The 24,412-nt window shown below is 48.3% G+C and overlaps 44 non-coding genes across 44 annotated transcripts; all 44 read right to left on the bottom strand.

Annotated features, from left to right (window-relative positions):
- Nucleotides 1-712: 712 nt before the first annotated feature.
- TRNAS-UGA (transfer RNA serine (anticodon UGA)) lies at nt 713-794 on the bottom strand. Its single transcript has one exon. It is a non-coding gene; the product is annotated as a tRNA-Ser (tRNA).
- A 541-nt stretch (nt 795-1,335) lies between these two features.
- TRNAS-UGA (transfer RNA serine (anticodon UGA)) lies at nt 1,336-1,417 on the bottom strand. The gene has a single exon. It is a non-coding gene; the product is annotated as a tRNA-Ser (tRNA).
- A 230-nt stretch (nt 1,418-1,647) lies between these two features.
- On the bottom strand, nt 1,648-1,729 carry TRNAS-UGA (transfer RNA serine (anticodon UGA)). The gene has a single exon. It is a non-coding gene; the product is annotated as a tRNA-Ser (tRNA).
- Nucleotides 1,730-2,891: 1,162 nt separating this feature from the next.
- Nucleotides 2,892-2,973, bottom strand: TRNAS-UGA (transfer RNA serine (anticodon UGA)). The gene has a single exon. It is a non-coding gene; the product is annotated as a tRNA-Ser (tRNA).
- A 1,162-nt stretch (nt 2,974-4,135) lies between these two features.
- On the bottom strand, nt 4,136-4,217 carry TRNAS-UGA (transfer RNA serine (anticodon UGA)). Its single transcript has one exon. It is a non-coding gene; the product is annotated as a tRNA-Ser (tRNA).
- A 231-nt stretch (nt 4,218-4,448) lies between these two features.
- Nucleotides 4,449-4,530, bottom strand: TRNAS-UGA (transfer RNA serine (anticodon UGA)). Its single transcript has one exon. It is a non-coding gene; the product is annotated as a tRNA-Ser (tRNA).
- Nucleotides 4,531-4,909: 379 nt separating this feature from the next.
- TRNAS-UGA (transfer RNA serine (anticodon UGA)) lies at nt 4,910-4,991 on the bottom strand. The gene has a single exon. It is a non-coding gene; the product is annotated as a tRNA-Ser (tRNA).
- A 691-nt stretch (nt 4,992-5,682) lies between these two features.
- On the bottom strand, nt 5,683-5,764 carry TRNAS-UGA (transfer RNA serine (anticodon UGA)). The gene has a single exon. It is a non-coding gene; the product is annotated as a tRNA-Ser (tRNA).
- A 384-nt stretch (nt 5,765-6,148) lies between these two features.
- Nucleotides 6,149-6,230, bottom strand: TRNAS-UGA (transfer RNA serine (anticodon UGA)). Its single transcript has one exon. It is a non-coding gene; the product is annotated as a tRNA-Ser (tRNA).
- Nucleotides 6,231-6,461: 231 nt separating this feature from the next.
- TRNAS-UGA (transfer RNA serine (anticodon UGA)) lies at nt 6,462-6,543 on the bottom strand. The gene has a single exon. It is a non-coding gene; the product is annotated as a tRNA-Ser (tRNA).
- A 379-nt stretch (nt 6,544-6,922) lies between these two features.
- On the bottom strand, nt 6,923-7,004 carry TRNAS-UGA (transfer RNA serine (anticodon UGA)). Its single transcript has one exon. It is a non-coding gene; the product is annotated as a tRNA-Ser (tRNA).
- Nucleotides 7,005-8,320: 1,316 nt separating this feature from the next.
- TRNAS-UGA (transfer RNA serine (anticodon UGA)) lies at nt 8,321-8,402 on the bottom strand. The gene has a single exon. It is a non-coding gene; the product is annotated as a tRNA-Ser (tRNA).
- Nucleotides 8,403-8,631: 229 nt separating this feature from the next.
- Nucleotides 8,632-8,713, bottom strand: TRNAS-UGA (transfer RNA serine (anticodon UGA)). The gene has a single exon. It is a non-coding gene; the product is annotated as a tRNA-Ser (tRNA).
- A 382-nt stretch (nt 8,714-9,095) lies between these two features.
- Nucleotides 9,096-9,179, bottom strand: TRNAS-UGA (transfer RNA serine (anticodon UGA)). Its single transcript has one exon. It is a non-coding gene; the product is annotated as a tRNA-Ser (tRNA).
- Nucleotides 9,180-9,253: 74 nt separating this feature from the next.
- On the bottom strand, nt 9,254-9,335 carry TRNAS-UGA (transfer RNA serine (anticodon UGA)). Its single transcript has one exon. It is a non-coding gene; the product is annotated as a tRNA-Ser (tRNA).
- Nucleotides 9,336-9,718: 383 nt separating this feature from the next.
- TRNAS-UGA (transfer RNA serine (anticodon UGA)) lies at nt 9,719-9,800 on the bottom strand. The gene has a single exon. It is a non-coding gene; the product is annotated as a tRNA-Ser (tRNA).
- An 850-nt stretch (nt 9,801-10,650) lies between these two features.
- TRNAS-UGA (transfer RNA serine (anticodon UGA)) lies at nt 10,651-10,732 on the bottom strand. The gene has a single exon. It is a non-coding gene; the product is annotated as a tRNA-Ser (tRNA).
- Nucleotides 10,733-10,803: 71 nt separating this feature from the next.
- On the bottom strand, nt 10,804-10,885 carry TRNAS-UGA (transfer RNA serine (anticodon UGA)). The gene has a single exon. It is a non-coding gene; the product is annotated as a tRNA-Ser (tRNA).
- Nucleotides 10,886-11,267: 382 nt separating this feature from the next.
- TRNAS-UGA (transfer RNA serine (anticodon UGA)) lies at nt 11,268-11,349 on the bottom strand. The gene has a single exon. It is a non-coding gene; the product is annotated as a tRNA-Ser (tRNA).
- Nucleotides 11,350-11,732: 383 nt separating this feature from the next.
- On the bottom strand, nt 11,733-11,814 carry TRNAL-UAA (transfer RNA leucine (anticodon UAA)). The gene has a single exon. It is a non-coding gene; the product is annotated as a tRNA-Leu (tRNA).
- A 698-nt stretch (nt 11,815-12,512) lies between these two features.
- Nucleotides 12,513-12,595, bottom strand: TRNAS-UGA (transfer RNA serine (anticodon UGA)). Its single transcript has one exon. It is a non-coding gene; the product is annotated as a tRNA-Ser (tRNA).
- A 73-nt stretch (nt 12,596-12,668) lies between these two features.
- TRNAS-UGA (transfer RNA serine (anticodon UGA)) lies at nt 12,669-12,750 on the bottom strand. Its single transcript has one exon. It is a non-coding gene; the product is annotated as a tRNA-Ser (tRNA).
- Nucleotides 12,751-12,823: 73 nt separating this feature from the next.
- TRNAS-UGA (transfer RNA serine (anticodon UGA)) lies at nt 12,824-12,905 on the bottom strand. Its single transcript has one exon. It is a non-coding gene; the product is annotated as a tRNA-Ser (tRNA).
- Nucleotides 12,906-13,135: 230 nt separating this feature from the next.
- Nucleotides 13,136-13,217, bottom strand: TRNAS-UGA (transfer RNA serine (anticodon UGA)). The gene has a single exon. It is a non-coding gene; the product is annotated as a tRNA-Ser (tRNA).
- A 231-nt stretch (nt 13,218-13,448) lies between these two features.
- On the bottom strand, nt 13,449-13,530 carry TRNAS-UGA (transfer RNA serine (anticodon UGA)). The gene has a single exon. It is a non-coding gene; the product is annotated as a tRNA-Ser (tRNA).
- Nucleotides 13,531-13,914: 384 nt separating this feature from the next.
- Nucleotides 13,915-13,996, bottom strand: TRNAS-UGA (transfer RNA serine (anticodon UGA)). Its single transcript has one exon. It is a non-coding gene; the product is annotated as a tRNA-Ser (tRNA).
- Nucleotides 13,997-14,380: 384 nt separating this feature from the next.
- TRNAS-UGA (transfer RNA serine (anticodon UGA)) lies at nt 14,381-14,462 on the bottom strand. Its single transcript has one exon. It is a non-coding gene; the product is annotated as a tRNA-Ser (tRNA).
- A 230-nt stretch (nt 14,463-14,692) lies between these two features.
- On the bottom strand, nt 14,693-14,774 carry TRNAS-UGA (transfer RNA serine (anticodon UGA)). Its single transcript has one exon. It is a non-coding gene; the product is annotated as a tRNA-Ser (tRNA).
- Nucleotides 14,775-15,005: 231 nt separating this feature from the next.
- Nucleotides 15,006-15,087, bottom strand: TRNAS-UGA (transfer RNA serine (anticodon UGA)). Its single transcript has one exon. It is a non-coding gene; the product is annotated as a tRNA-Ser (tRNA).
- Nucleotides 15,088-15,161: 74 nt separating this feature from the next.
- TRNAS-UGA (transfer RNA serine (anticodon UGA)) lies at nt 15,162-15,243 on the bottom strand. Its single transcript has one exon. It is a non-coding gene; the product is annotated as a tRNA-Ser (tRNA).
- Nucleotides 15,244-15,625: 382 nt separating this feature from the next.
- On the bottom strand, nt 15,626-15,707 carry TRNAS-UGA (transfer RNA serine (anticodon UGA)). Its single transcript has one exon. It is a non-coding gene; the product is annotated as a tRNA-Ser (tRNA).
- A 384-nt stretch (nt 15,708-16,091) lies between these two features.
- On the bottom strand, nt 16,092-16,173 carry TRNAS-UGA (transfer RNA serine (anticodon UGA)). The gene has a single exon. It is a non-coding gene; the product is annotated as a tRNA-Ser (tRNA).
- A 386-nt stretch (nt 16,174-16,559) lies between these two features.
- TRNAS-UGA (transfer RNA serine (anticodon UGA)) lies at nt 16,560-16,641 on the bottom strand. The gene has a single exon. It is a non-coding gene; the product is annotated as a tRNA-Ser (tRNA).
- Nucleotides 16,642-17,023: 382 nt separating this feature from the next.
- Nucleotides 17,024-17,105, bottom strand: TRNAS-UGA (transfer RNA serine (anticodon UGA)). The gene has a single exon. It is a non-coding gene; the product is annotated as a tRNA-Ser (tRNA).
- Nucleotides 17,106-17,643: 538 nt separating this feature from the next.
- On the bottom strand, nt 17,644-17,725 carry TRNAS-UGA (transfer RNA serine (anticodon UGA)). The gene has a single exon. It is a non-coding gene; the product is annotated as a tRNA-Ser (tRNA).
- A 388-nt stretch (nt 17,726-18,113) lies between these two features.
- On the bottom strand, nt 18,114-18,195 carry TRNAS-UGA (transfer RNA serine (anticodon UGA)). The gene has a single exon. It is a non-coding gene; the product is annotated as a tRNA-Ser (tRNA).
- Nucleotides 18,196-18,269: 74 nt separating this feature from the next.
- Nucleotides 18,270-18,351, bottom strand: TRNAS-UGA (transfer RNA serine (anticodon UGA)). Its single transcript has one exon. It is a non-coding gene; the product is annotated as a tRNA-Ser (tRNA).
- An 834-nt stretch (nt 18,352-19,185) lies between these two features.
- TRNAS-UGA (transfer RNA serine (anticodon UGA)) lies at nt 19,186-19,267 on the bottom strand. Its single transcript has one exon. It is a non-coding gene; the product is annotated as a tRNA-Ser (tRNA).
- Nucleotides 19,268-19,495: 228 nt separating this feature from the next.
- TRNAS-UGA (transfer RNA serine (anticodon UGA)) lies at nt 19,496-19,577 on the bottom strand. Its single transcript has one exon. It is a non-coding gene; the product is annotated as a tRNA-Ser (tRNA).
- A 383-nt stretch (nt 19,578-19,960) lies between these two features.
- TRNAS-UGA (transfer RNA serine (anticodon UGA)) lies at nt 19,961-20,042 on the bottom strand. The gene has a single exon. It is a non-coding gene; the product is annotated as a tRNA-Ser (tRNA).
- A 692-nt stretch (nt 20,043-20,734) lies between these two features.
- On the bottom strand, nt 20,735-20,816 carry TRNAS-UGA (transfer RNA serine (anticodon UGA)). The gene has a single exon. It is a non-coding gene; the product is annotated as a tRNA-Ser (tRNA).
- Nucleotides 20,817-20,890: 74 nt separating this feature from the next.
- Nucleotides 20,891-20,972, bottom strand: TRNAS-UGA (transfer RNA serine (anticodon UGA)). The gene has a single exon. It is a non-coding gene; the product is annotated as a tRNA-Ser (tRNA).
- Nucleotides 20,973-21,974: 1,002 nt separating this feature from the next.
- Nucleotides 21,975-22,056, bottom strand: TRNAS-UGA (transfer RNA serine (anticodon UGA)). The gene has a single exon. It is a non-coding gene; the product is annotated as a tRNA-Ser (tRNA).
- Nucleotides 22,057-22,286: 230 nt separating this feature from the next.
- TRNAS-UGA (transfer RNA serine (anticodon UGA)) lies at nt 22,287-22,368 on the bottom strand. Its single transcript has one exon. It is a non-coding gene; the product is annotated as a tRNA-Ser (tRNA).
- Between the last annotated feature and the right edge of the window lie 2,044 nt (nt 22,369-24,412).

The following is a 24,412-nucleotide window of genomic DNA, read 5'->3' as shown; positions in this document are numbered from 1 at the left end:
TTAACCTTTTGGTCACGACTGCGGCGACGTTGTCATCTGCTATTTCACTCTGAACAAAGTCGTTTATGTCGAGAAGTAAAAAAAAATGAGGAAACGCAGTCGGCAGAGTTCGATCCTGAGCGGGAAGAACCCAAAGGTTTTCAAGGCCATCGCCTTAACCACTCCGCATCGACGGCGGCAACGGCTTCACCTGGTATTTCACTCTGAACATAGTCGTTTATGTCGAGAGGAGAAAAAACGAGGAAACGCAGTCGGCAGGGTTCGAACATGTGCGGGAAGAACCCAATAGTTTTGAAGACTATCGCCTTAACCACTCGGTCACGACTGCGGCGACGGCGTCTCCTACGATTTCACTCTGAACAAAGTTGTTTATGTCGAGAAGTAAAAAAAAACAAGGAAACGCAGTCGGAAGAGTTCGATCCTGAGCGGGCAGAACCCAAAGGTTTTCAAGACCATCGCCTTAACCACTCCGCATCGAAGGCTGCAGCGGCTTTATCTGGTATTTCACTTCGAACATAGTCGACTATGTCGAGAAGAGAAAAACAAAACAAGGAAACGCAGTCGACCGGCTTCGAACATGCGCGGGAAGAACCCAGTAGGTTTACAGACCATCGCCTTAACCACACAGCTATGACTGCGGTGACGGCGTCAACTGCTTTTTCAATCTTAACATAGTCGACTATGTCGAGAAGAGAAAAACAAAACGAGGAAACGCAGTCGGCAGGGTTCGAACATGCGCGGAAAGATCCCAATGGCTTTCAAGACCATCGTCTTAACCACTCGGCCACGACTGCGGCGATGGCATGAACTCCAATTTCACTCTTAACATAGTCGACAACGTCGAGAAGAGAAAAACAAAACGGCGAAACACAGTCAGCAGGGTTCGAACCATCGCGGGAAGATCCCAATGGTTTTCAAGAACATCGTCTTAACCATTCGGCCAGGACAACGGCGGCGGCGTCAACACCAATTTCACTCCTAACGTAGCCGTTTTATGTCCAGAAGAGAAAAAAAAAACGAGGAAACGCAGTCGGCAGGGTTCGAGCCTGCGTGGGAAGAACCCAATGGTTTTAAAGACCATCGCATTAACCACTCGGCCATGAATGCGGCGACGGCGTTAACTCTTATTTCACTCTTATAATAGCCGTTTAAGTCGAGAAGAGAAAAAAAACGAGGTAACGCAGTCGACAGGGTTCGAACCTGCGCGGAAATAACCCAACAGTTTTCAAGACCATCGCCCTAACCACTCGGCCCCGACTGCGGCGAGGGCATCATCTGCTACTTCACTCTGAACTTAGTCGTTTATGTCGAGAAGAGAAAAACAAAACGAGAAAACGCAGTCGACAGGATTCGAACCTGCGCGGAAAGAACCCAATGGTTTTCAAGACCATCGCCTTAACCACTCGGCCACGACTGCGGCGACGGCGTCAACTCCTATTTCACTTTTAACATAGTCGACTATGTCGAGAAGAGGAAAAACAAAACGAGGAAACGCAGTGGGAACGGTTCGATCCTGCGCGGGAAGAACCCAGTGGTTTTCAAGACCATCGCCTTAACCACTCGGCCAAAACAACGGCGACGGCGACAACTCCCATTTCACTCTTAACGTAGCTGTTTTATGTCGAGAAGAGAAAAAAAACGAGGAAACGCAGTCGGCAAGGTTTGAACCTGCGCGGGAAGAACCCAATGGTTTTCAAGACCATCGCCTTAACCACTCGGCCACGACTGCGGCGACAGCGTCAACTCCTATTTCACTTTCAACATAGTCAACTATGTCGAGAAAAAGAAAAACAAAACGAGGAAACGCAGTGGGCACGGTTCGATCCTGCGCGGGAAGAACCCAATGGTTTTCAAGACCATCGCCTTAACCACTCGGCCACGACAACGGCGGTGGTGTCAACTCCTATTTCACTCCTAACGTAGACGTTTTATGTCGAGAAGAGAAAAAAAACGAGGAAATGCAGTCGGCAGCGTTTGAACCTGTGCGGGAAGAAGCCAATGGTTTTCAAGACCATCGCCCTAACCACACAGCCATGACTGTGGTGACGGCGTCAACTCCTTTTTCACTCTTAACTAAGTCGATTATGTCGAGAAGAGAAAAACGAAACGAAGAAACGCAACCGGCAGGGTTCGAACCTCCGTGGGAAGAACCCAATGGTTTTCAAGACCATTGTATTAACCACGCAGCCATGACTGCAGCGATGACGTCAACTCCTATTTCACTCTTAACATAGCCGTTTATGTCGAGGAGAGAAAAAAACGAGAAAACGCAGTCGAGAGGATTCAAACCTGCGCGGGAAGAACCCAATGGTTTTCAAGACCATCGCCATAACCACTCGGCCATGACTGCGGCGAGGGCGTCACCTGCTATTTCACTCTGAACATAGTTGTTTGTGTCGAGAAGAGAAAACCAAAACGAGAAAACGCAGTCGGCATGGTCCGAACCGGCGCGGAAAGAACGCAATGGTTTTCAAGACCATTGCGTTAACCACTCGGCCACAACTGCGGCAATGGCGTCAACTCCTATTTCACTCTTAACATAGTCGACTATGTCGAGAAGAGAAAAACAAAACGAGGAAACGCAGTCGGCACGGTTGGATCCTGCGCGGAAAGAACCCAATGGTTTTCAAGACCATCGCCTTCACCACTCCGCCACGACGGCGGCAATGGTTTCAATTGGTATTTCACTCTGAACATAGTCGTTTATGTCGAGAAGTGAAAAAAAAACGAGGAAACGCAGTCGGCAGGGTTTGATCCTGAGCGGGAAGAGCCCAATGGTTTTCAAGACCATCGCTTTACCCACTCCGCCCCGTCTGCGGCGAGGTTATCATCCGCTATTTCACTCTGAACATAGTCGTTTATGCCGAGAAGAGAGATACAAAACGAGAAAACTCAGTCGGCAGGGTTCGAACCTGCGCGGAAAGAACCCAATGGTTTTCAAGACCATCGCCTTAACCACTCGGCCACGACTGCGGCGACGGCGTCAACTCCTATTTCACTTTTAACATAGTCGACTATGTCGAGAAGAGGAAAAACAAAACGAGGAAACGCAGTGGGCACGGTTAGATTCTGCGCGGGAAGAACCCAGTGGTTTTCAAGACCATCGCCTTAACCACTCGGCCACGACTGCGGCTACGGCGTCAACTCCTATTTCACTTTTAACATAGTCGACTATGTCGAGAAGAGGAAAAACAAAACGAGGAAACGCAGTGGGCACGGTTCGATCCTGCGCGGGAAGAACCCAATGGTTTTCAAGACCATCGCCTTAACCACTCGGCCAAGACAACGCGAACGGCGACAACTCCCATTTCACTCTTAACGTAGCTGTTTTATGTCGAGAAGAAAAAAAAAACGAGGAAACGCAGTCGGCAAGGTTTGAACCTGCGCGGGCAGAACCAAATGGTTTTGAAGACCATCACCTTTACCACTCGGCCACGACTGCGGCGACGGCGTCAACTCCTACTTCACTTTTAACAAAGTCAACTATGTCGAGAAGAGAAAAACAAAACGTGGCAACGCAGTCGACAGGCTTCGAACATGCGCGGGAAGAACCGAGTAGGTTTACAGACCATCGCCTTAACCACACAGCCATGACTGCGGTGATGGCGTCAACTCCTCTTTAACTCTTAACCTAGTGGACTATGTCGAGAAGAGAAAAACGAAACGAAGAAACGCAGTCGGCAGGGTTAGAACCTCCGTGGGAAGAACCCAATGGTTTTCAAGACCATCGTATTAACCACGTAGCCATGACTGCGGCGACGGCGTCAACTCCTATTTCACTCTTAACATAGCCGTTTATGTCAAGAAGAGAAAAAAAAGGAGGAAATGCAGTCGGCAGCGTTTGAACCTGCGCGGGAAGATGCCAATGGTTTTCAACACCATCGCCTTAACCACACAGCCATGACTGTGGTGACGGCGTCAACTCCTCTTTCACTCTTAACTAAGTCGATTATGTCAAGAAGAGAAAAACGAAACGAAGAAACGCAGTCGGCAGGGTTCGAACCTCCGTGGGAAGAACCCAATGGTTTTCAAGACCATTGTATTAACCACGAAGCCATGACTGCAGCGACGGCGTCAACTCCTATTTCACTCTTAACATAGCCGTTTATGTCGAGAAGAGAAAAAAACGAGGAAACGCAGTCGGCAGGGTTCCAACCTGCGCAGGAACAACCCAATGGTTTTCAAGACCATCGCCTTAACCACTCGGCAACGACTGCGGCGACGGCGTCAACTCCTATTTCACTTTTAACATAGTCGATTATGTCGAGAAGAGGAAAAACAAAATGAGGAAACGCAGTGGGCACGGTTTGATCTTGAGCGGGAAGAACCCGATTGTTTTCAAGACCATCGCCCTAACCATTCCGCCACGATGGCGGCAACAGCTTCATTTGGTATTTCACTCTGAACATAGTCGTTTATGTCGAGAAGAGAAAAACAAACCGAGGAAACGCAGTCGACAGGGTTCGAACATGCACGGAAAGATCCCAATGGTTTTCAAGACCATCACCTTAACCACTCGGCTACGACTGCTGCGACGGTGTCATCTGCAATTTCACTCAGAACATAGCCGTTTATATCGAGAAGAGAAAAACGAAACCAGTAAACTCAGTCGGCAGGGTTCGATCCTGCGCGGGAAGAACCCAATGGTTTTCAAGACAATCACCTTAACCACTTGGTCACGACTGCGGCGACGTTGTCATCTGCTATTTCACTCTGAACAAAGTCGTTTATGTCGAGAAGTAAAAAAAACGAGGAAACGCAGCCGGCAGAGTTCGATCCTGAGCGGGAAGAACCCAAAGGTTTTCAAGGCCATCGCCTTAACCACTCCGCATCGACGGCGGCAACGGCTTCACCTGGTATTTCACTCTGAACATAGTCGTTTATGTCGAGAGGAGAAAAAACGAGGAAACGCAGTCGGCAGGGTTCGAACATGCGCGGAAAGATCCCAATGGTTTTCAAGACCATCGTCTTAACCACTCGGCCACGACTGTGGCGATGGCGTCAACTCCTCTTTCACTCTTAACATAGTCGACTATGTCCAGAAGAGAAAAACGAAACGAGGAAACGCATTCGACAGGCTTCAAACATGCGCGGGAAGAACCCAATAGTTTTCAAGACTATCGCCTTAACCACTCGGTCATGACTGCGGCGACGGCGTCTCCTACGATTTCACTCTGAACAAAGTTGTTTATGTCGAGAAGTAAAAAAAAAACGAGGAAACGCCGTCGGCAGGGTTCGAACCTGCGCAGGAAGAACCCAATGGTTTTCAAGACCATCGTATAAACCACTCCGTCATGACTGCGGCGACGGCGTCAACTCCTATTTCACTCTTAACATAGCCGTTTATGTCAAGAAGAGAAAAAAACGAGGAAACGCAGTCGGCAGGGTTTGAACTTACACAGGAAGAGCCCTGTGGTTTTCAAGACCATCGCATTAACCACTCAGCCACGACTGCAGCGACGGCGTCAACTCCTATTTCACTTTAACATAGCCGACTATGTCGAGAAGAGAAACAAAACGAGGAAACGCAGTCGGCATGGTTCGATCCTGCGCGGGAAGAATCCAATGGTTTTCAAGGCCATCGCCTTAACCACTCGGCCATGACAACGGTGACGGCGTTAACTCCTATTTCACTCTTATAATAGCTGTTTAAGTCGAGAAGAGAAAAAAAAAACGATGTAACGCAGTCGACAGGGTTCGAACCTGCGCAGGAAAAACCCAACGGTTTTCAAGACCATCGCCTTAACCACTCGGTCACGACTACAGCGATGGTGTCTCCTGCGATTTCACTCTGAACAAAGTAGATTATGTCGAGAAGTGAAAAAAAAACGAGGAAACGCAGTCGGCAGGGTTCGATCCTGAGCGCGAAGAACCCAATGGTTTTCAAGACCATCGCTTTACCCACTCCGCACCGACTTCGGCGAGGGCATCAGCTGCTATTTCACTCTGAACATAGCCGTTTATGTCAAGAATAGAAAAACAGAACGAGAAACCCTGCCGACAGGATTCAAACCTGCGCGGGAAGAACCCGATGGTTTTCAAGACCATCGCCTTAACCACTCGGCCACGACTGCGGCGATGGCGTCAACTCCTCTTTCACTCTTAACATAGTCGACTATGTCGAGAAGAGAAAAACGAAACGAAGAAACGCAGTCGGCAGGGTTCGAACCTGCGCGGGAAGAACCCAATGGTTTTCAAGACCATCGCCTTAACCACTCGGCCACGACTGCGGCGACGGCGTCAACTCCTATTCCACTTTTAACATAGTCGATTATGTCGAGAAGAGGAAAAACAAAATGAGGAAACGCAGTGGGCACGGTTTGATCCTGAGCGGGAAGAACCCAATTGTTTTCAAGACCATCGCCTTAACCATTCCGCCACGATGGCGGCAACAGCTTCATTTGGTATTTCACTCTGAACATAGTCGTTTATGTCGAGAAGAGAAAAACAAACCGAGGAAACGCAGTCGACAGGGTTCGAACATGCGCGGAAAGATCCCAATGGTTTTCAAGACCATCACCTTAACCACTCGGCCACGACTGCTGCGACGGTGTCATCTGCAATTTCACTCAGAACATAGCCGTTTGTATCGAGAAGAGAAAAACGAAACCAGTAAACTCAGTCGGCAGGGTTCGATCCTGCGCGGGAAGAACCCAATGGTTTTCAAGACAATCACCTTAACCACTTGGTCACGACTGCGGCGACGTTGTCATCTGCTATTTCACTCTGAACAAAGTCGTTTATGTCGAGAAGTAAAAAAAACGAGGAAACGCAGTCGGCAGAGTTCGATCCTGAGCGGGAAGAACCCAAAGGTTTTAAAGGCCATCGCCTTAACCACTCCGCATCGACGGCGGCAACGGCTTCACCTGGTATTTCACTCTGAACATAGTCGTTTATGTCGAGAGGAGAAAAAACGAGGAAACGCAGTCGGCAGGGTTCGAACATGCGCGGAAAGATCCCTATGGTTTTCAAGACCATCGTCTTAACCACTCGGCCACGACTGTGGCGATGGCGTCAACTCCTCTTTCACTCTTAACATAGTCGACTATGTCCAGAAGAGAAAAACGAAACGAGGAAACGCAGTCGACAGGCTTCGAACATGCGCGGGAAGAACCCAATAGTTTTCAAGACTATCGCCTTAACCACTCGGTCACGACTGCGGCGACGGCGTCTTCTACGATTTCACTCTGAACAAAGTTGTTTATGTCGAGAAGTAAAAAAGACGAGGAAACGCCGTCGGCAGGGTTCGAACCTGCGCAGGAAGAACCCAATGGTTTTCAAGACCATCGTATAAACCACTCCGTCGTGACTGCGGCGACGGCGTCAACTCCTATTTCACTCTGAACAAAGTCGATTATGTCGAGAAGTGAAAAAAAAAACGAGGAAACGCAGTCGGCACGGTTCGATCCTGCGCGGGAAGAACCCAATGGTATTCAAGACCATCGCCTTCACCACTTCGCCACGACGGCGGCAATGGCTTCAATTGGTATTTCACTCTGAACATAGTCGTTTAGGTCGAGAAGTGAAAAAAAAAACGAGGAAACGCAGTCGGCAGGGTTCGATCCTGAGCGGGAAGAACCCAATGGTTTTCAAGACCATCGCTTTACCCACTCCGCACCGACTTCGGCGAGGGCATCATCTGCTAATTCACTCTGAACATAGCCGTTTATGTCAAGAATAGAAAAACAGAACGAGAAACCCAGTCTACAGGATTCAAACCAGCGCGGAAAGAACCCAATGGTTTTCAAGACCATCACTTTAACCACTCAGCCACGACTGCGGCGCCGTTGTCTGCTGCTATATCACTCTGAACATAGTCGTTTATGTCGAGAAGAGAAAAAAACGAGGAAACGCAGTCTGCTGGGTTAGAACCTGCGCAGGAAGAACCCAATGTTTTTCAAGACCATCGCCTTAACCACTCGGGCGTGACTGCAGCGACGGCGTCAACTTCTATTTCACTTTTAACAGAGTCGACTATGTCGAGAAGAGAAAAAACAAAACGAGGAAACGCAGTGGGCACGGTTCAATCCTGCGCGGGAAGAAACCAATGGTTTTCAAGACGATCGCCTTAACCACTCGGCCACGACTGCTGCGACGGTGTCATCTGCAATTTCACTCTGAACATAGCCATTTATATCGAGAAGAGAAAAACGAAACCAGGAAACGCAGTAGGCAGGGTTCGATCCTGCGCGGGAAGAACCCTATGGTTTTCAAGACAATCACCTTATCCACTCGGCCACAACTTCGGCGACGTTGTCATCTGCTATTTTACTCTGAAGATAGTCGTTTATGTCGAGAAGAGAAAAACAAAACGAGAAAACGCAGTCGGCAGGGTTCAAACCTGCGCGGGAAGAACCCAATGGTTTTCAAGACCATCGCCTTAACAACTCGGCCACGATTTCGGCGATGGCGTCAACTCCTATTTCACTTTTAATATAGTCGACTATGTCGAGAAGAGGAAAAACAAAACGAGGAAATGCAGTGGGCACGGTTCGATGCTGCGCGGGAAGAACCCAATGGTTTTCAATATCATCGCCTTAACCACATGGCCAAGACAATGGCGACGGCGACAACTCCCATTTCACTCTTAACGTAGCTGTTTTATGTCGAGAAGAGAAAAAAACAAGAAAACGCAGTCGGCAGGGTTCGAACCTGCGCGGAAAGAACCCAATGGTTTTCAAGACCATCGCGTTAACCACTCGGCCACAACTGTGGTAACGGCGTCAACTCCTATTTCACTCTTAACATAGTCGACTATGTCGAGAAGACAAAAACAAAACGAATAAACGCAGTCGACACGGTTTGATCCTGCGCGGGAACAACCCAATGGTTTTCAAGACCATCGCCTTAACCACTCCGCCACGACGGCGGCAACGGCTTCATTTGGTATTTCACTCTGAACATAGTCGTTTATGTCGAGAAGTGAAAAAAAAACGAGGAAACGCAGTCGGCAGGGTTTGATCCTGAGCGGGAAGAACCCAATGGTTTTCAAGACCATCGCTTTACCCACTCCGCCCCGACTGCGGCGAGGGCATCGACTGCTATTTCATTCTGAACACAGCCATTTATGTCGATAAGAGAAAAACAGAACGAGAAACCAAGTCAACAGGATTCAAACCTGCACGGGAAGAACCCAATGGTTTTCAAGACCATCGCCTTAACCACTCGGCCACGACTGTGGCGATGGCGTACACTCCTCTTTCACTCTTAACATAGTCGACTATGTCGAGAAGAGAAAAACGAAACGAAGAAACGCAGTCAGCAGGGTTTGAACCTGCGCGGGAAGAACCCAATGGTTTTCAAGATCATCGCCTTAACCACTCGGCCATGACTGCGGCGCCTTTGTCATCTGCTATATCACTCTGGATATAGTCGTTTATGTCGAGAAGAGAAAAAAACGAGGAAAAGCAGTCATCAGGGTTCGAACATGCGCGGGAAGAACCCAATGGTTTTCAAGACCATCGCCTTAACCACTCGGTCACGACTACAGCGACGACGTCTCCTGCGATTTCACTCTGAACAAAGTCGATTATGTCGAGAAGTGAAAAAAAAAACGAGGAAACGCAGTCGGCAGGGTTCGATCCTAAGCGGGAAGAACCCAATGGTTTTCAAGACCATCGCTTTAACCACTCCGCAACGACTGCGGTGATGGCGTCATTTCCACTTTTACTCTTAACATTGTCGACTATGTCGAGAAGAGAAAAACGAAACCAGGAAACGCAGTCGGCGGGGTTCGATCCTGCGCGGGAAGAACCCAATGGTTTTCAAGACCATCGGCTTAACCATTCGGCCACGACTGCTGCGACGCTGTCATCTGCAATTTCACTCTGAACATAGCCATTGATATTGAGAAGAGAAAAACGAAACCAGAAAACGCAGTAGGCAGGGTTCGATCCTGGCGCGGGAAGAACCCAATGGTTTTCAAGACAATCACATTAACCACTCGGCCACGACTGCAGTGATGGCGTCAACTCCTCTTTCACTCTTAACATAGTCGGCTATGTCGAGAAGAGAAAAACAAAACGAGAAAACGCAGTCGGCAGGGTTCGAACCTGCGTGGAATGAACCCAATAATTTTCAAGTCTATCGCCTTAACCACTCGGCCACGTCTCGGTGATGGCGTCAACTCCTTTTTCACTCTTAACATAGTCGGCTATGTCGAGATGAGAAAAACGAAACGAAGAAACGCAGTAGGCAGGGTTCGATCCTGCGCGGGAAGAACCCAAAGGTTTTCAAGACCATCGCCTTAACCACTCGGTCACGACTACAGCGACGGCGTCTCCTGCGATTTCACTCTGAACAAAGTCGATTATGTCGAGAAATGAAAAAAAACGAGGAAACGCAGTCGGCAGGGTTTGATCCTGAGCGGGAAGAACCCAATGGTTTTCAAGACCATCGCTTTAACCACTCCGCCTGATTGCGGCGAGGGTATCGACTGCTATTTCACTCTGAACACAGCCGTTTATATCGATAAGAGAAAAACAGAACGAGAAACCAAGTCAACAGGATTCAAACCAGCGCGGGAAGAACCCAATGGTTTTCAAGACCATCGCCCTAACCACTCGACCACGACTGCGGCGATGGCGTACACTCCTCATTCACCCTTATCATAGTCGACTATGTCGAGAAGCGAAAAACGAAACGAAGAAACGCAATCAGCAGGGTTTGAACCTGCGCGGGAAGAACCCAATCGTTTTCAAGATCATCGCCTTAACCACTCGGCCATGACTGGGGCGCCTTTGTCATCTGCTATATCACTCTGAACATAGTCGTTTATGTCGAGAAGAGAAAAAAACAAGGAAAAGCAGTCGGCAGGGTTCGAACATGCGCGGGAAGAACCCAATGGTTTTCAAGACCATCGCCTTAACCACTCGGTCACGACTACAGCGACGACGTCTCCTGCGATTTCACTCTGAACAAAGTCGATTATGTCGAGAAGTAAAAAAAAACGAGGAAACGCAGTCGGCAGGTTTCGATCCTGAGCAAGAAGAACCCAATGGTTTTCAAGACCATCGCTTTACCCACTCCGCCCCGATTGCGGCGAGGGCATCATCTGCTATTTCACTCTGAACATAGCCGTTTATGTCGAGAATAGAAAAACAGAACGAGAAACCCAGTCGACAGGCTTCAAACCAGCGCGGGAAGAACCCAATGGTTTTCAAGACCATCGGCTTAACCACTCGGCCACGACTGCGGCGATGGCTTCAACTCCTCTTTCACTCTTAACATAGTCGATTATGTCGAGACTAGAAAAACAGAACGAGAATTCCAGTCGACAGGATTCAAACCTGCGCGGGAAGAATCCAATGGTTTTCAAGACCACCGCCTTAACCACTCGGCCACGACTGCGGCGATGGCGTCAACTCCCCTTTCACTCTTAACATAGTCGACTATGTCGAGAAGAGAAAAATGAAACAAAGAAACGCAGTCGACAGGCTTCGAACATGCGTGGGAGAAACCCAATAGTTTTCAAGACTATCGCCTTAACCACTCTGCCACGACTGCGGCGATGGCGTCAACTCCTATTTTACTCTTAACATTGTCGACTCTGTCGAGATGAGAAAAACGAAACCAGGAAACGCAGTCGGCGGGGTTCGATCCTGCGCGGGAAGAACATAAAGGTTTTCAAGACAATCACCTTAACCACTCAGCCACGACTGCGGCGCCGTTGTCATCTGCTATATCACTCTGAACATAGTCGTTTATGTCGAGAAGAGAAAAAAACGAGGAACCGCAGTCGGCAGGGTTCGAACCTGCGCGGGAAGAACCCAATGGTTTTTAAGACCATCGCCTTAACCACTCGGCCATGACTGCGGCGACGGCGTCAACTCCTATTTCAATTTTAACATAGTCGACTATGTCGAGAAGAGGAAAAACAAAACGAGGAAACGCAGTGGGCACGGTTCGATCCTGCACGGGAAGAACCCAATGGTTTTCAAGACCATCACCCTATCCACTCGTCCATGACTGCTGCGACGGTGTCATCTGCAATTTCACTCTGAACATAGCCATTTATATCGAGAAGAGAAAAACGAAACCAGGAAACGCAGTAGGCAGGGTTCGATCCTGCGCGTGAAGAACGCAATGGTTTTCAAGACCATCGCTTTACCCACTCCGCCCCGACTGCGGTGACGTTGTTACCTGCTATTTTACTCTGAACATAGTCGTTTATGTCGAGAAGATAAAAACAAAACGAGAAAACGTAGTCGCCAGGGTTCGAACCTGCGCGGAAGAACCCAATGGTTTTCAAGACCATCGCCTTAACCACTCCGCCACGACGGCGGCAACGGCTTCATTTGGTATTTCACTCTGAACATAGTCGTTTATGTCGAGAAGTGAAAAAAAAAAACGAGGAAACGCAGTCGGCAGGGTTTGATCTTCAGCGGGAAGAACCCAATGGTTTTCAAGACCATCGCTTTACCCACTCCGCCCCGACTGCGGCGAGGACATCGACTGCTATTTCACTCTGAACACAGCCGTTTATGTCGCTAAGAGAAAAACAGAACGAGAAACCGAGTCAACAGGATTCAAACCTGCACGGGAAGAACCCAATGGTTTTCAAGACCATCGCCTTAACCACTCGGCCACGACTGCGGCGTTGGCGTACACTCCTCTTTCACTCTTAACATAGTCGACTATGTCGAGAAGAGGAAAACGAAACGAAGAAACGCAGTCAGCAGGGTTTGAACCTGCGCGGGAAGAACCCAATGGTTTTCAAGATCATCGCCTCAACCACTTGGCCACGACTGCGGCGATGGCGTAAACTCCTCTTTCACTCTTAACATAGTCGATTATGTCGAGAATAGAAAAACAGAACGAGAAACCCAGTCGACAGGATTCAAACCTGCGCGGGAAGAACCCAATGGTTTTCAAGACCATCGGCTTAACCACTCGGCCACGACTGCGGCGATGGCGTCAACTCCTCTTTCACTCTTAACATAGTCGATTATGTCGAGAAGAGAAAAACGAAACGAAGAAACGCATTCGACCGGCTTGGAACATGCGCGGGAAGAACCCAATAGTTTTCAAGACTATCGCCTTAACCACTCCGCCACGACTGCGGTGATGGCGTCAACTCCTCTTTCACTCTTAACATTATCGACTAAGTCGAGAAGAGAAAAACGAAACCAGGAAACGCAGTCGGCGGGGTTCGATCCTGCGCGGGAAGAACCCAATGGTTTTCAAGACCATCGTTTTAACCACTCGGCCACGACTGCTGCGACGCTGTCATCTGCAATTTAACTCTGAACATAGCCATTGATATTGAGAAGAGAAAAACGAAACCAGGAAACGCAGTAGGCAGGGTTCGATCCTGGCGCGGGAAGAACCCAATGGTTTTCAAGACAATCACCTTAACCACTCGGCCACGACTTCGGCGACGTTGTCGCCTGCTATTTTACTCTGAACATAGTCGTTTATGTCGAGAAGAGAAAAACAAAACGGGAAAACGCAGTCGGCAGGCTTCGAACCTGCGTGGAATGAACCCAATAGTTTTCAAGACTATCGCCTTAACCACTCGGCCACGACTGCGGTGATGGCGTCAACTCCTCTTTCACTCTTAACATAGTCGGCTATGTCGAGATGAAAAAAACGAAACGAGGAAACGCAGTCGGCAGGGTTTGATCCTGAGCGGGAAGAACCCAATGGTTTTCAAGACCATCGCTTTAACCACTCCGCCTGATTGCGGCGAGGGCATCGACTGCTATTTCACTCTGAACACAGCCGTTTATGTCGATAAGAGAAAAACAGAACGAGAAACCAAGTCAACAGGATTCAAACCAGCGCGGGAAGAACCCAATGGTTTTCAAGACCATCGGCTTAACCACTCGGCCACGACTGCGGCGATGGCGTACACTCCTCTTTCACCCTTAACATAGTCGACTATGTCGAGAAGAGAAAAACGAAACGAAGAAACGCAATCAGCAGGGTTTGAACCTGCGCGGGAAGAACCCAATGGTTTTCAAGATCATCGCCTTAACCACTCGGCCATGACTGCGGCGGTGGTGTCAACTCCTATTTCACTCCTAACGTAGCCGTTTTACGTCGAGAAGAGAAAAAAAACGAGGAAATGCAGTCGGCAGCGTTTGAACCTGCGCGGGAAGACGCCAATGGTTTTCAAGATCATCGCCTCAACCACTTGGCCACGACTGCGGCGATGGCGTCAACTCCTCTTTCACTCTTAACATAGTCGATTATGTCGAGAAGAGAAAAACGAAACGAAGAAACGCATTCGACCGGCTTGGAACATGCGCGGAAATAACCCAATAGTTTTCAAGACTATCGCCTTAACCACTCCGCCATGACTGCGGTGATGGCGTCAACTCCTCTTTCACTCTTAACATAGTCGATTATGTCGAGAATAGAAAAACAGAACGAGAAACCCAGTCGACAGGATTCAAACCTGCGCGGGAAGAACCCAATGGTTTTCAAGACCATCGGCTTAACCACTCGGCCACGACTGCGGCGATGGCGTCAACTCCTCTTTCACTCTTAACATAGTCGATTATGTCGAGAAAAGAGAAACGAAACGAAGAAACGCAGTCGACAGGCTTCGAACATGCGCGGGAAGAACCGGATAGTTTTCAAGACTATCGCTTTAACCACTCCGCCACGACGGCGGTGATGGCGTCAACTCCTCTTTCACTCTTAACATTGTCGACTATGTCGAGAAGAGAAAAACGAAACCAGGAAACGCAGTCGGCGGGGTTCGATCCTGCGCGGGAAGAACCCAATGGTTTTCAAGACCATCGTTTTAACCACTCGGCCACGACTGCTGCGACGCTGTCATCAGCAATTTAACTCTGAACATAGCCATTGATATTGAGAAGAGAAAAACGAAACCAGGAAACGCAGTAGGCAGGGTTCGATCCTGGCGCGGGAAGAACCCAATGGTTTTCAAGACAATCACCTTAACCACTCGGCCACGACTTCGGCGACGTTGTCGCCTGCTATTTTACTCTGAACATAGTCGTTTATGTCGAGAAGAGAAAAACAAAACGGGAAAACGCAGTCGGCAGGGTTCGAACCTGCGTGGAATGAACCCAATAGTTTTCAAGACTATCGCCTTAACCACTCGGCCACGACTGCGGTGATGGCGTCAACTCCTCTTTCACTCTTAACATAGTCGGCTATGTCGAGATGAAAAAAACGAAACGAAGAAACGCAGTCGGCAGGGTTCGATCCTGCGCGGGAAGAACCCAAAGGTTTTCAAGACCATCGCCTTAACCACTCGGTCACGACTACAGCGACGGCGTCTCCTGCGATTTCACTTTGAACAAAGTCGATTATGTCGAGAAATGAAAAAAAACGAGGAAACGCAGTCGGCAGGGTTTGATCCTGAGCGGGAAGAACGCAATGGTTTTCAAGACCATCGCTTTAACCACTCCGCCTGATTGCGGCGAGGGCATCGACTGCTATTTCACTCTGAACACAGCCGTTTATGTCGATAAGAGAAATACAGAACGAGAAACCAAGTCAACAGGATTCAAACCAGCGCGGGAAGAACCCAATGGTTTTCAAGACCATCGGCTTAACCACTCGGCCACGACTGCGGCGATGGCGTACACTCCTCTTTCACCCTTAACATAGTCGACTATGTCGAGAAGAGAAAAACGAAACGAAGAAACGCAATCAGCAGGGTTTGAACCTGCGCGGGAAGAACCCAATAGTTTTCAAGATCATCGCCTTAACCACTCGGCCATGACTGCGGCGCCTTTGTCATCTGCTATATCACTCTGAACATAGTCGTTTATGTCGAGAAGAGAAAAAAACAAGGAAAAGCAGTCGGCAGGGTTCGAACATGCGCGGGAAGAACCCAATGGTTTTCAAGACCATCGCCTCAACCACTTGGTCACGACTACAGCGACGACGTCTCCTGCGATTTCACTCTGAACAAAGTCGAATATGTCGAGAAGTGAAAAAAAAACGAGGAAACGCAGTCGGCAGGGTTCGATGATCCTGAGCGGGAAGAACCCAATGGTTTTCAAGACCATCGCTTTAACCACTCCGCCACGACTGCGGTGATGGCGTCAACTCCTCTTTCACTCTTTACATTGTCGACTATGTCGAGAAGAGAAAACGAAACCAGGAAACGCAGTCGGCGGGGTTCGATCCTGCGCGGGAAGAACCCAATGGTTTTCAAGACCATCGTCTTAACCACTCGGCCACGACTGCTGCGACGCTGTCATCTGCAATTTCACTCTGAACATAGCCATTGATATCGAGAAGAGAAAAACGAAACCAGGAAACGCAGTAGGCAGGGTTCGATCTTGGCGCGGGAAGAACCCAATGGTTTTCAAGACAATCACCTTAACCACTCGGCCACGACTTCGGCGACGTTGTCATCTGCTATTTTACTCTGAACATAGTCGTTTATGTCGAGAAGAGAAAAACAAAACGAGAAAACGCAGTCGGCAGGGTTCGAACCTGCGTGGAATGAACCCAATAGTTTTCAAGTCTATCGCCTTAACCACTCGGCCACGACTCGGTGATGGCGTCAACTCCTCTTTCACTCTTAACATAGTCGGCTATGTCGAGATGAGAAAAACGAAACGAAGAAACGCAGTCGGCAGGGTTCGAACATGCGCGGGAAGAACCCAATGGTTTTCAAGACCATCGCCTTAACCACTCGGTCACGACTACAGCGACGACGTCTTCTGCGATTTCACTCTGAACAAAGTGGATTATGTCGAGAAGTGAAAAAAAAACGAGGAAACTCAGTCGGCAGGTTTTGATCCTGAGCGGGAAGAACCCAATGGTTTTCAAGACCATCGCTTTAACCACTCCGCCCCGACTGCGGCGAGGGCATCATCTGCTATTTCACTCTGAACATAGCCGTTTATGTCGAGAATAGAAAAACAGAACGAGAAACCCAGTCGACAGGATTCAAACCTGCGCAGGAAAACCCAACGGTTTTCAAGACCATCGCCTTAACCACTCGGTCACGACTACAGCGACGGCGTCTCCTGCGATTTCACTATGAACAAAGTCGATTATGTCGAGAAATGAAAAAAAAACGAGGAAACGCAGTCGGCAGGGTTTGATCCTGAGCGGGAAGAACCCAATGGTTTTCAAGACCATCGGCTTAACCACTCGGCCACGACTGCGGCGATGGCGCCAACTCCTCTTTCACTCTTAACATAGTCGATTATGTCGAGAATAAAAAAACAGAACGAGAAACCCAGTCGACAGGATTCAAACCTGCGCAGGAAGAAACCAACAGTTTTCAAGACCATCGGCCTAACCACTCGGCCACGACTGCGGCGACGGCGTCTCCTGCGATTTCACTCTTAACATAGTCGATTATGTCGAGAAAAGAAAAACGAAACGAAGAAACGCAGTCGACAGGCTTGGAATATGCGCGGGAAGAACCCAATAGTTTTCAAGACTATCGCCTTAACCACTCCGCCACGACTGCGTTGATGGCGTCAACTCCTCTTTCAATCTTAACATTGTCGACTATGTCGAGAAGAGAAAAACGAAACCAGGAAACGCAGTCGGCGGGGTTCGATCCTGCGCTGGAAGAACCCAAAGGTTTTCAAGACAATCACCTTAACCACTCAGCCACGACTGCGGCGCCGATGTCATCTGCTATATCACTCTGAACACAGTCGTTTATGTCGAGAAGAGAAAAAAACGAGGAAACGCAGTCGGCAGGGTTCGCACCTGCGCGGGAACAACCCAATGGTTTTCAAGACCATCGCCTTAACCACTCGGCCACGACTGCGGCGACGGCGTCAACTCCCATTTCACTTTTAACATAGTCGACTATGTCGAGAAGAGGAAAAACAAAACGAGGAAACGCAGTGGGCACGGTTTGATCCTGCGCAGGAAGAACGCAATTGTTTTCAAGACCATCGTCTTAACCACTCGGCAACGACTGCTGCGAGGGTGTCATCTGCAATTTCACTCTGAACATAGCCATTGATATCGAGAAGAGAAAAACGAAACTAGGAAACGCAGTAGGCAGGGTTCGATCCTGGCGCGGGAAGAACCCAATGGTTTTCAAGACAATCACCTTAACCACTCGGCCACGACTGCGGCGACGTTGTCATCTGCTATTTTACTCTGAACACAGTCGTTTATGTCGAGAAGAGAAAAACAAAACGAGAAAACGCAGTCGGCAGGGTTTGAACCTGCGTGGAATGAACCCAATAGTTTTCAAGACTATCGCCTTAACCACTCGGCCACGACTGCGGTGATCGCGTCAACTCCTCTTTCACTCTTAACATAGTCGGCTATGTCGAGATGAGAAAAACGAAACGAAGAAACGAAGTCGGCAGGGTTCGATCCTGCGCGGGAAGAACCCAATGGTTTTCAAGACCATCGTCTTAACCACTCGGCCACGACTGCTGCGACGCTGTCATCTGCAATTTCACTCTGAACATAGCCATTGATAACGAGAAGAAAAAAACGAAACTAGGAAACGCAGTAGGCAGGGTTCGATCCTGGCGCGAGAAGAACCCAAAGGTTTTCAAGACAATCACCTTAACCACTCGGCCACGACTTCGTTGACGTTGTCATCTGCTATTTTACTCTGAACATAGTCGTTTATGTCAAGAAGAGAAAAACAAAACGAGAAAACGCAGTCGGCAGGGTTCGAACCTGCGTGGAATGAACCCAATAGTTTTCAAGTCTATCCACGACTCGGTGATGGCGTCAACTCCTCTTTCACTCTTAACATAGACGGCTATGTCGAGATGAGAAAAACGAAACGAAGAAACGCAGTCGGCAGGGTTCGATCCTGCGCGGAAGAACCCTAGGTTTTCAAGACCATCGCCTTAACCACGGGGTCACGACTACAGCGACGGCGTCTCCTGCGATTTCACTCTGAACAAAGTCGATTATGTCGAGAAATGAAAAAAAAAACGAGGAAACGCAGTCGGCAGGGTTTGATCCTGAGCGGGAAGAACCCAATGGTTTTCAAGACCATCACTTTAACCACTCCGCCTGATTGCGGTGAGGACATCGACTGCTATTTCACTCTGAACATAGCCGTTTATGTCGATAAGAGAAAAACAGAACGAGAAACCCAGTCAACAGGATTCAAACCAGCGCGGGAAGAACCCAATGGTTTTCAAGACCATCGCCTTAACCACTCGGCCGCGACTGCGGCGATGGCGTACACTCCTCTTTCACCCTTAACATAGTCGACTATGTCGAGAAGAGAAAAACAAAACGAAGAAACGCAATCAGCAGGGTTCGAACCTGAGCGGGAAGAACCCAATGGTTTTCAAGATCATCGCCTTAACCACTCGGCCATGACTGCGGCGACTTTGTCATCTGCTATATCACTCTGAACATAGTCGTTTATGTCGAGAAGTGAAAAAAAAACGAGGAAACGCAGTCGGCAGGTTTCGATCCTGAGCGGGAAGAACCCGATGGTTTTCAAGACCATCGCTTTACCCACTCCGCCCCGACTGCGGTGAGGGCATCATCTGCTATTTCACTCTGAACATAGCCGTTTATGTCGAGAATAGAAAAACAGAACGAGAAACCCAGTCGACAGGATTCAAACCTGCGCGGGAAGAACCCAATGGTTTTCAAGACCATCGCCTTAACCACTCGGCCACGACTGCGGCGATGGCGTCAACTTCTCTTTCACTCTTAACATAGCCGACTATGTCGAGAAGAGAAAAATGAAACGAAGAAACGCAGTCGACAGGCTTCGAACATGCGCTGGAAGAACCCAATGGTTTTCAAGACTATCGCCTTAACCACTCTGCCACCACTGCGGTAATGGCGTCAACTCGTATTTCACTCCTAACTCTGTCGACTCTGTCGAGAAGAGAAAAACGAAACCAGGAAACGCAGTCGGCGGGGTTCGATCTTGCGCGGGAAGAACCTAAAGGTTTTCAAAACAATCACCTTAACCACTCAGCAACGACTGCGGCGCCGTTGTCATCTGCTATATCACTCTGAACATAGTCGTTTATGTCCAGAAGAGAAAAAAACGAGGAAACGCAGTCGGCAGGGTTCGAACCTGCGCGGGAAGAACCCAATGGTTTTCAAGACCATCGCTTTACCCACTCCGCCCCGACTGCGGCGAGGGCATCGACTGCTATTTCACTCTGAACACAGCCGTTTATGTCGATAAGAGAAAAAAACAAGGAAACGCATTCGGCAGGGTTCGATCTTGAGCGGGAAGAACCCAATGGTTTTCAAGACCATCGCTTTACCCACTCCGCCCCGACTGCGGCGAGAATATCATCTGCTATTTCACTCTGAACATAGTCGTTTATGCCGAGAAGAGAGATACAAAACGAGAAAACGCAGTTCGCAGGGTTCGAACCTGCGCGGCAAGAACCCAATGATTTTCAAGACCATCACCTTAAGCGCTCGGCCACGACTGCAGCGACGGTGGCATCTGCTATTTCACTGTGAACATAGCCGTTTATACCGAGAAGATAAAATAAAACGATGAAACGCAGTCGGCAGGGTTCGATCCTTAGCGGGAAGAACCCAATGGTTTTCAAGACCACCGCTTTACCCACTCCGCCCCTTCTGCGGCGAGGGCATCACCTCCTAATTCACTCTGAACATAGCCATTTTTATCGAGAATAGAAAACCAGAACGAGAAATCCAGTCGACAGGATTCAAACATGCGCGGGAAGAACCCAATGGTTTTCAAGACCATCGCCTTAACCACTCGGTCAAGACTACAGCGACGACGTCTCCTGCGATTTCACTCTGAACAAAGTCGATTCTGTCGAGAAGTGAAAAAAAAACGAGGAAACGCAGTCGGCAGGGTTCGATCCTGAGCGGGAAGAACCCAATGGTTTTCAAGACCATCGCTTTAACCACTCCGCCACGACTGCGGTGATGGCGTCAACTCCTCTTTCACTCTTAACATTGTCGACTATGTCGAGAAGAGAAAAACGAAACCAGGAAACGCAGTCGGCGGGGTTCGATCCTGCGCGGGAAGAACCCAATGGTTTTCAAGACCATCGTCTTAACCACTCGGCCACGACTGCTGCGACGCTGTCATCTGCAATTTCACTCTGAACATAGCCATTGTTATCGAGAAGAGAAAAACGACACCAGGAAACGCAGTAGGCAGGGTTCGATCCTGGCGCGGGAAGAACCCAATGGTTTTCAAGACAATCACCTTAACCACTCGGCCACGACTTCGGCGACGTTGTCATCTGCTATTTTACTCTGAACATAGTCGTTTATGTCAAGAAGAGAAAAACAAAACGAGAAAACGCAGTCGGCAGGGTTCGAACCTGCGTGGAATGAACCCAATAGTTTTCAAGTCTATCGCCTTAACCACTCGGCCACGACTCGGTGATGGCGTCAACTCCTCTTTCACTCTTAACATAGTCGGGTATGTCGAGATGAGAAAAACGAAACGAAGAAACGCAGTCGGCAGGGTTAGATCCTGCGCGGGAAGAACCCTAGGTTTTCAAGACCATCGCCTTAACCACTCGGTCACGACTACAGCGACGGCGTCTCCTGCGATTTCACCTGAACAAAGTCGATTATTTCGAGAAGTGAAAAAAAACGAGGAAACGCAGTCGGCAGGTTTCGATCCTGAGCGGGAAGAACCCAATGGTTTTCAAGACCATCGCTTTACCCACTCCGCCCCGACTGCGGCGAGGGCATCATCTGCTATTTCACTCTGAACATAGCCGTTTATGTCGAGAATAGAAAAACAGAACGAGAAACCCAGTCGACAGGATTCAAACCTGCGCGGCAAGAACCCAATGGTTTTCAAGACTATCGCCTTAACCACTCTGCCACGACTACGGTGATGGCGTCAACTCCTATTTCACTCTTAACACTGTCGACTCTGTCGAGAAGAGAAAAACGAAACCAGGAAACGCAGTCAGCGGGGTTCGATCCTGCGCGGGAAGAACCTAAAGGTTTTCAAGACAATCACCTTAACCACTCAGCCACGACTGCGGCGCCGTTGTCATCTGCTATATCACTCTGAACATAGTCGTTTATGTCGAGAAGAGAAAAAAACGAGGAAACGCAGTCGGCAGGGTTAGAACGTGCGCGGGAAGAACCCAATGGTTTTCAAGACCATCGCCTTAACCACTCGGCCACGACTGCGGCGACGGCGTTAACTCCTATTTAATTTTAACATGGTCGACTATGTCGAGAAGAGCAAAAACAAAACGAGAAAACGCAGTGGGCACGGTTCGATCCTGCACGGGAAGAACCCAATCGTTTTCAAGACCATCACCCTAGCCACTCGTGCACGACTGCTGCGACGGTGTCATCTGCAATTTCACTCTAAACATAGCCATTTATATCGAGAAGAGAAAAACGAAACCAGGAAACGCAGTAGCCAGGGTTCGACCCTGCGCGGGAAGAACCCAATGGTTTTCAAGACCATCGCCTTAACCACTCGGCCACGACTGCGGCGACGGCGTCAACTCCTGTTTCACTTTTAACATAGTCGACTATGTCGAGAAGAGAAAAAAAAACGATGTAACGCAGTCGACAGGGTTCGAACCTGCGCAGGAAAACCCAACGGTTTTCAAGACCATCGCCTTAACTACTCGGTCACGACTATTTTTTTTTTCTTTATTGCCGGCTTCGCACAAAAGAAATACAATTTACGATCACTTTTAAACAAGTTTAAAAAAAAAACACCAGCCTGGCTGTGACTGGTTTCATTTAAAACTGCTTCATTGTAGCCAACACATTCAACAACGACACCCATTCAGGTCTTTCTTCTCTGGAAGATAACACGTCTCTTATGTATACAATACTTTCCGTGAAGTATTCATGCGCACATCGGGCATCTTTATCTACGTGTCTTACTGCCATTCTAGTTCGCCACACGCTGTGAAGCACAAGCAACATAAACATATCATAAGGCACACCATCCTCATTTTCTACAGCCAAGAATCTAATACCGTGTGGTGTGATAGGCAAGTCCTTTTTCAAGGTACGCTGCAGAATGTCCCACAGAAAAACAGCATCCCAGCAATCAAGAAAAATGTGGTTGACAGTCTCGGGTTTCTTACAGATAAGGCAGTCCATCGACCACGGAACAAAGAAACCCTTTTCTTGCAACCATGGTTTTACGGGCAATGTTCCGCTGTGCAGCTGAAAAAAAAATGTCTTTGCACTTGCGCGTACGGTCATCATTTTCACTCTCTTCAATACGTCACGTTCAGCACCAACCTGGTATACTGATCTGTAGATAGGCTGAGGCAGCATTACGTCACGTAAATCTCTGTAAAGACGTTTTCTCTTTACAACAGATAAATATTCCATTGAAAATCTCACTTTCAGTATTTCATATGCCATTATAACTTCTCTTAAATATCCACGTAGGTTACATTTCACAGACATACTTGATACCACATAATCAGGAATCTTATTAGAAAGTACAATTTGTAGAAATGTTCTCACAAACGGGTTACATTGGTCGCGTAAAAAAATATATCTAGACACAATTTGCTTGAGGAAGAGGTGAGCCAATCCTAAACCACCATTTCTTAGTGAATGAAATAAGTTTGTTCGACTCGTACGCTCCCAAACCGACCCCCAAACAAACACAGCTAAGACTCGATGCAATTTCTGCACATTTGCTCTTGACATAAATAGGAACTGCAGAACATACCATACTTTGCAAACAATGAACCAATTGCATGCAGTCGCTCTAGAAAACATAGAAAGTTCCCTACCACCCCAGTTTCTTGTCTTCTCACGAGTGCTCTCACATATCTCTCTCCAGTAATCATCCGTGTTTTTGTAATGCTGGAGGGGTACTCCGAGATACTTCGTCGGTACAAGTGACCAGTTCATATTTGCAAAGTTTTGTGGGGTGGTCTCCCAAGAACCATGCCACAAGCCTAGGCATTTGTCCCAGTTTACTGCACTGCCTGTCATCTTGCAAAAATAGGCCACATGACGTATCACTTCACTGACACTTTCCTTATCGCTACAAAACACGGCAATATCGTCGGCATATGTTAGCATTTTAACTTCACTGTTCATTAGCTGATACCCTTTTATTGTTTCATTGCTAATAATCTTCATGCAGAAAGGTTCCATATATATTGCAAATAATAAAGCCGAAATGGGATCACCTTGCCGCACACCGTTTGTCACTTGAAAGCTTTCAGTAAGTCGCCCATTAATTACAAGACTCGTAAAGCACTCTCTATAGGCCATTTTTACCCCTTCCAAAATGACAGACCCTACATTAACATATTCTAGTATCAAAAAAAGGATATCGTGATTTACACGGTCAAAGGCTTTTTCCAGATCTAATTGCAACATTGCAACCTTGCCACCAAACACATCGCAACTCTCCAGCACGCTTCTCGCTACATGAACATTTGTATTTATTGTGCGTCCTTTTATACCACAAGTCTGGTGTGGTCCAACTAGTATTTTCATCATCCTTTGCAACCTGCCTGCAAGAACCTTCATAAACACTTTATAGTCT

Source organism: Rhipicephalus microplus, chromosome X, assembly GCF_043290135.1.
Source record: "Rhipicephalus microplus isolate Deutch F79 chromosome X, USDA_Rmic, whole genome shotgun sequence".
In the NCBI taxonomy this organism is placed as follows: domain Eukaryota; kingdom Metazoa; phylum Arthropoda; class Arachnida; order Ixodida; family Ixodidae; genus Rhipicephalus; species Rhipicephalus microplus.
The sequence above is the reverse complement of the archived record's forward strand: the minus strand, read 5'-3'. Positions and strand labels throughout refer to the sequence as shown.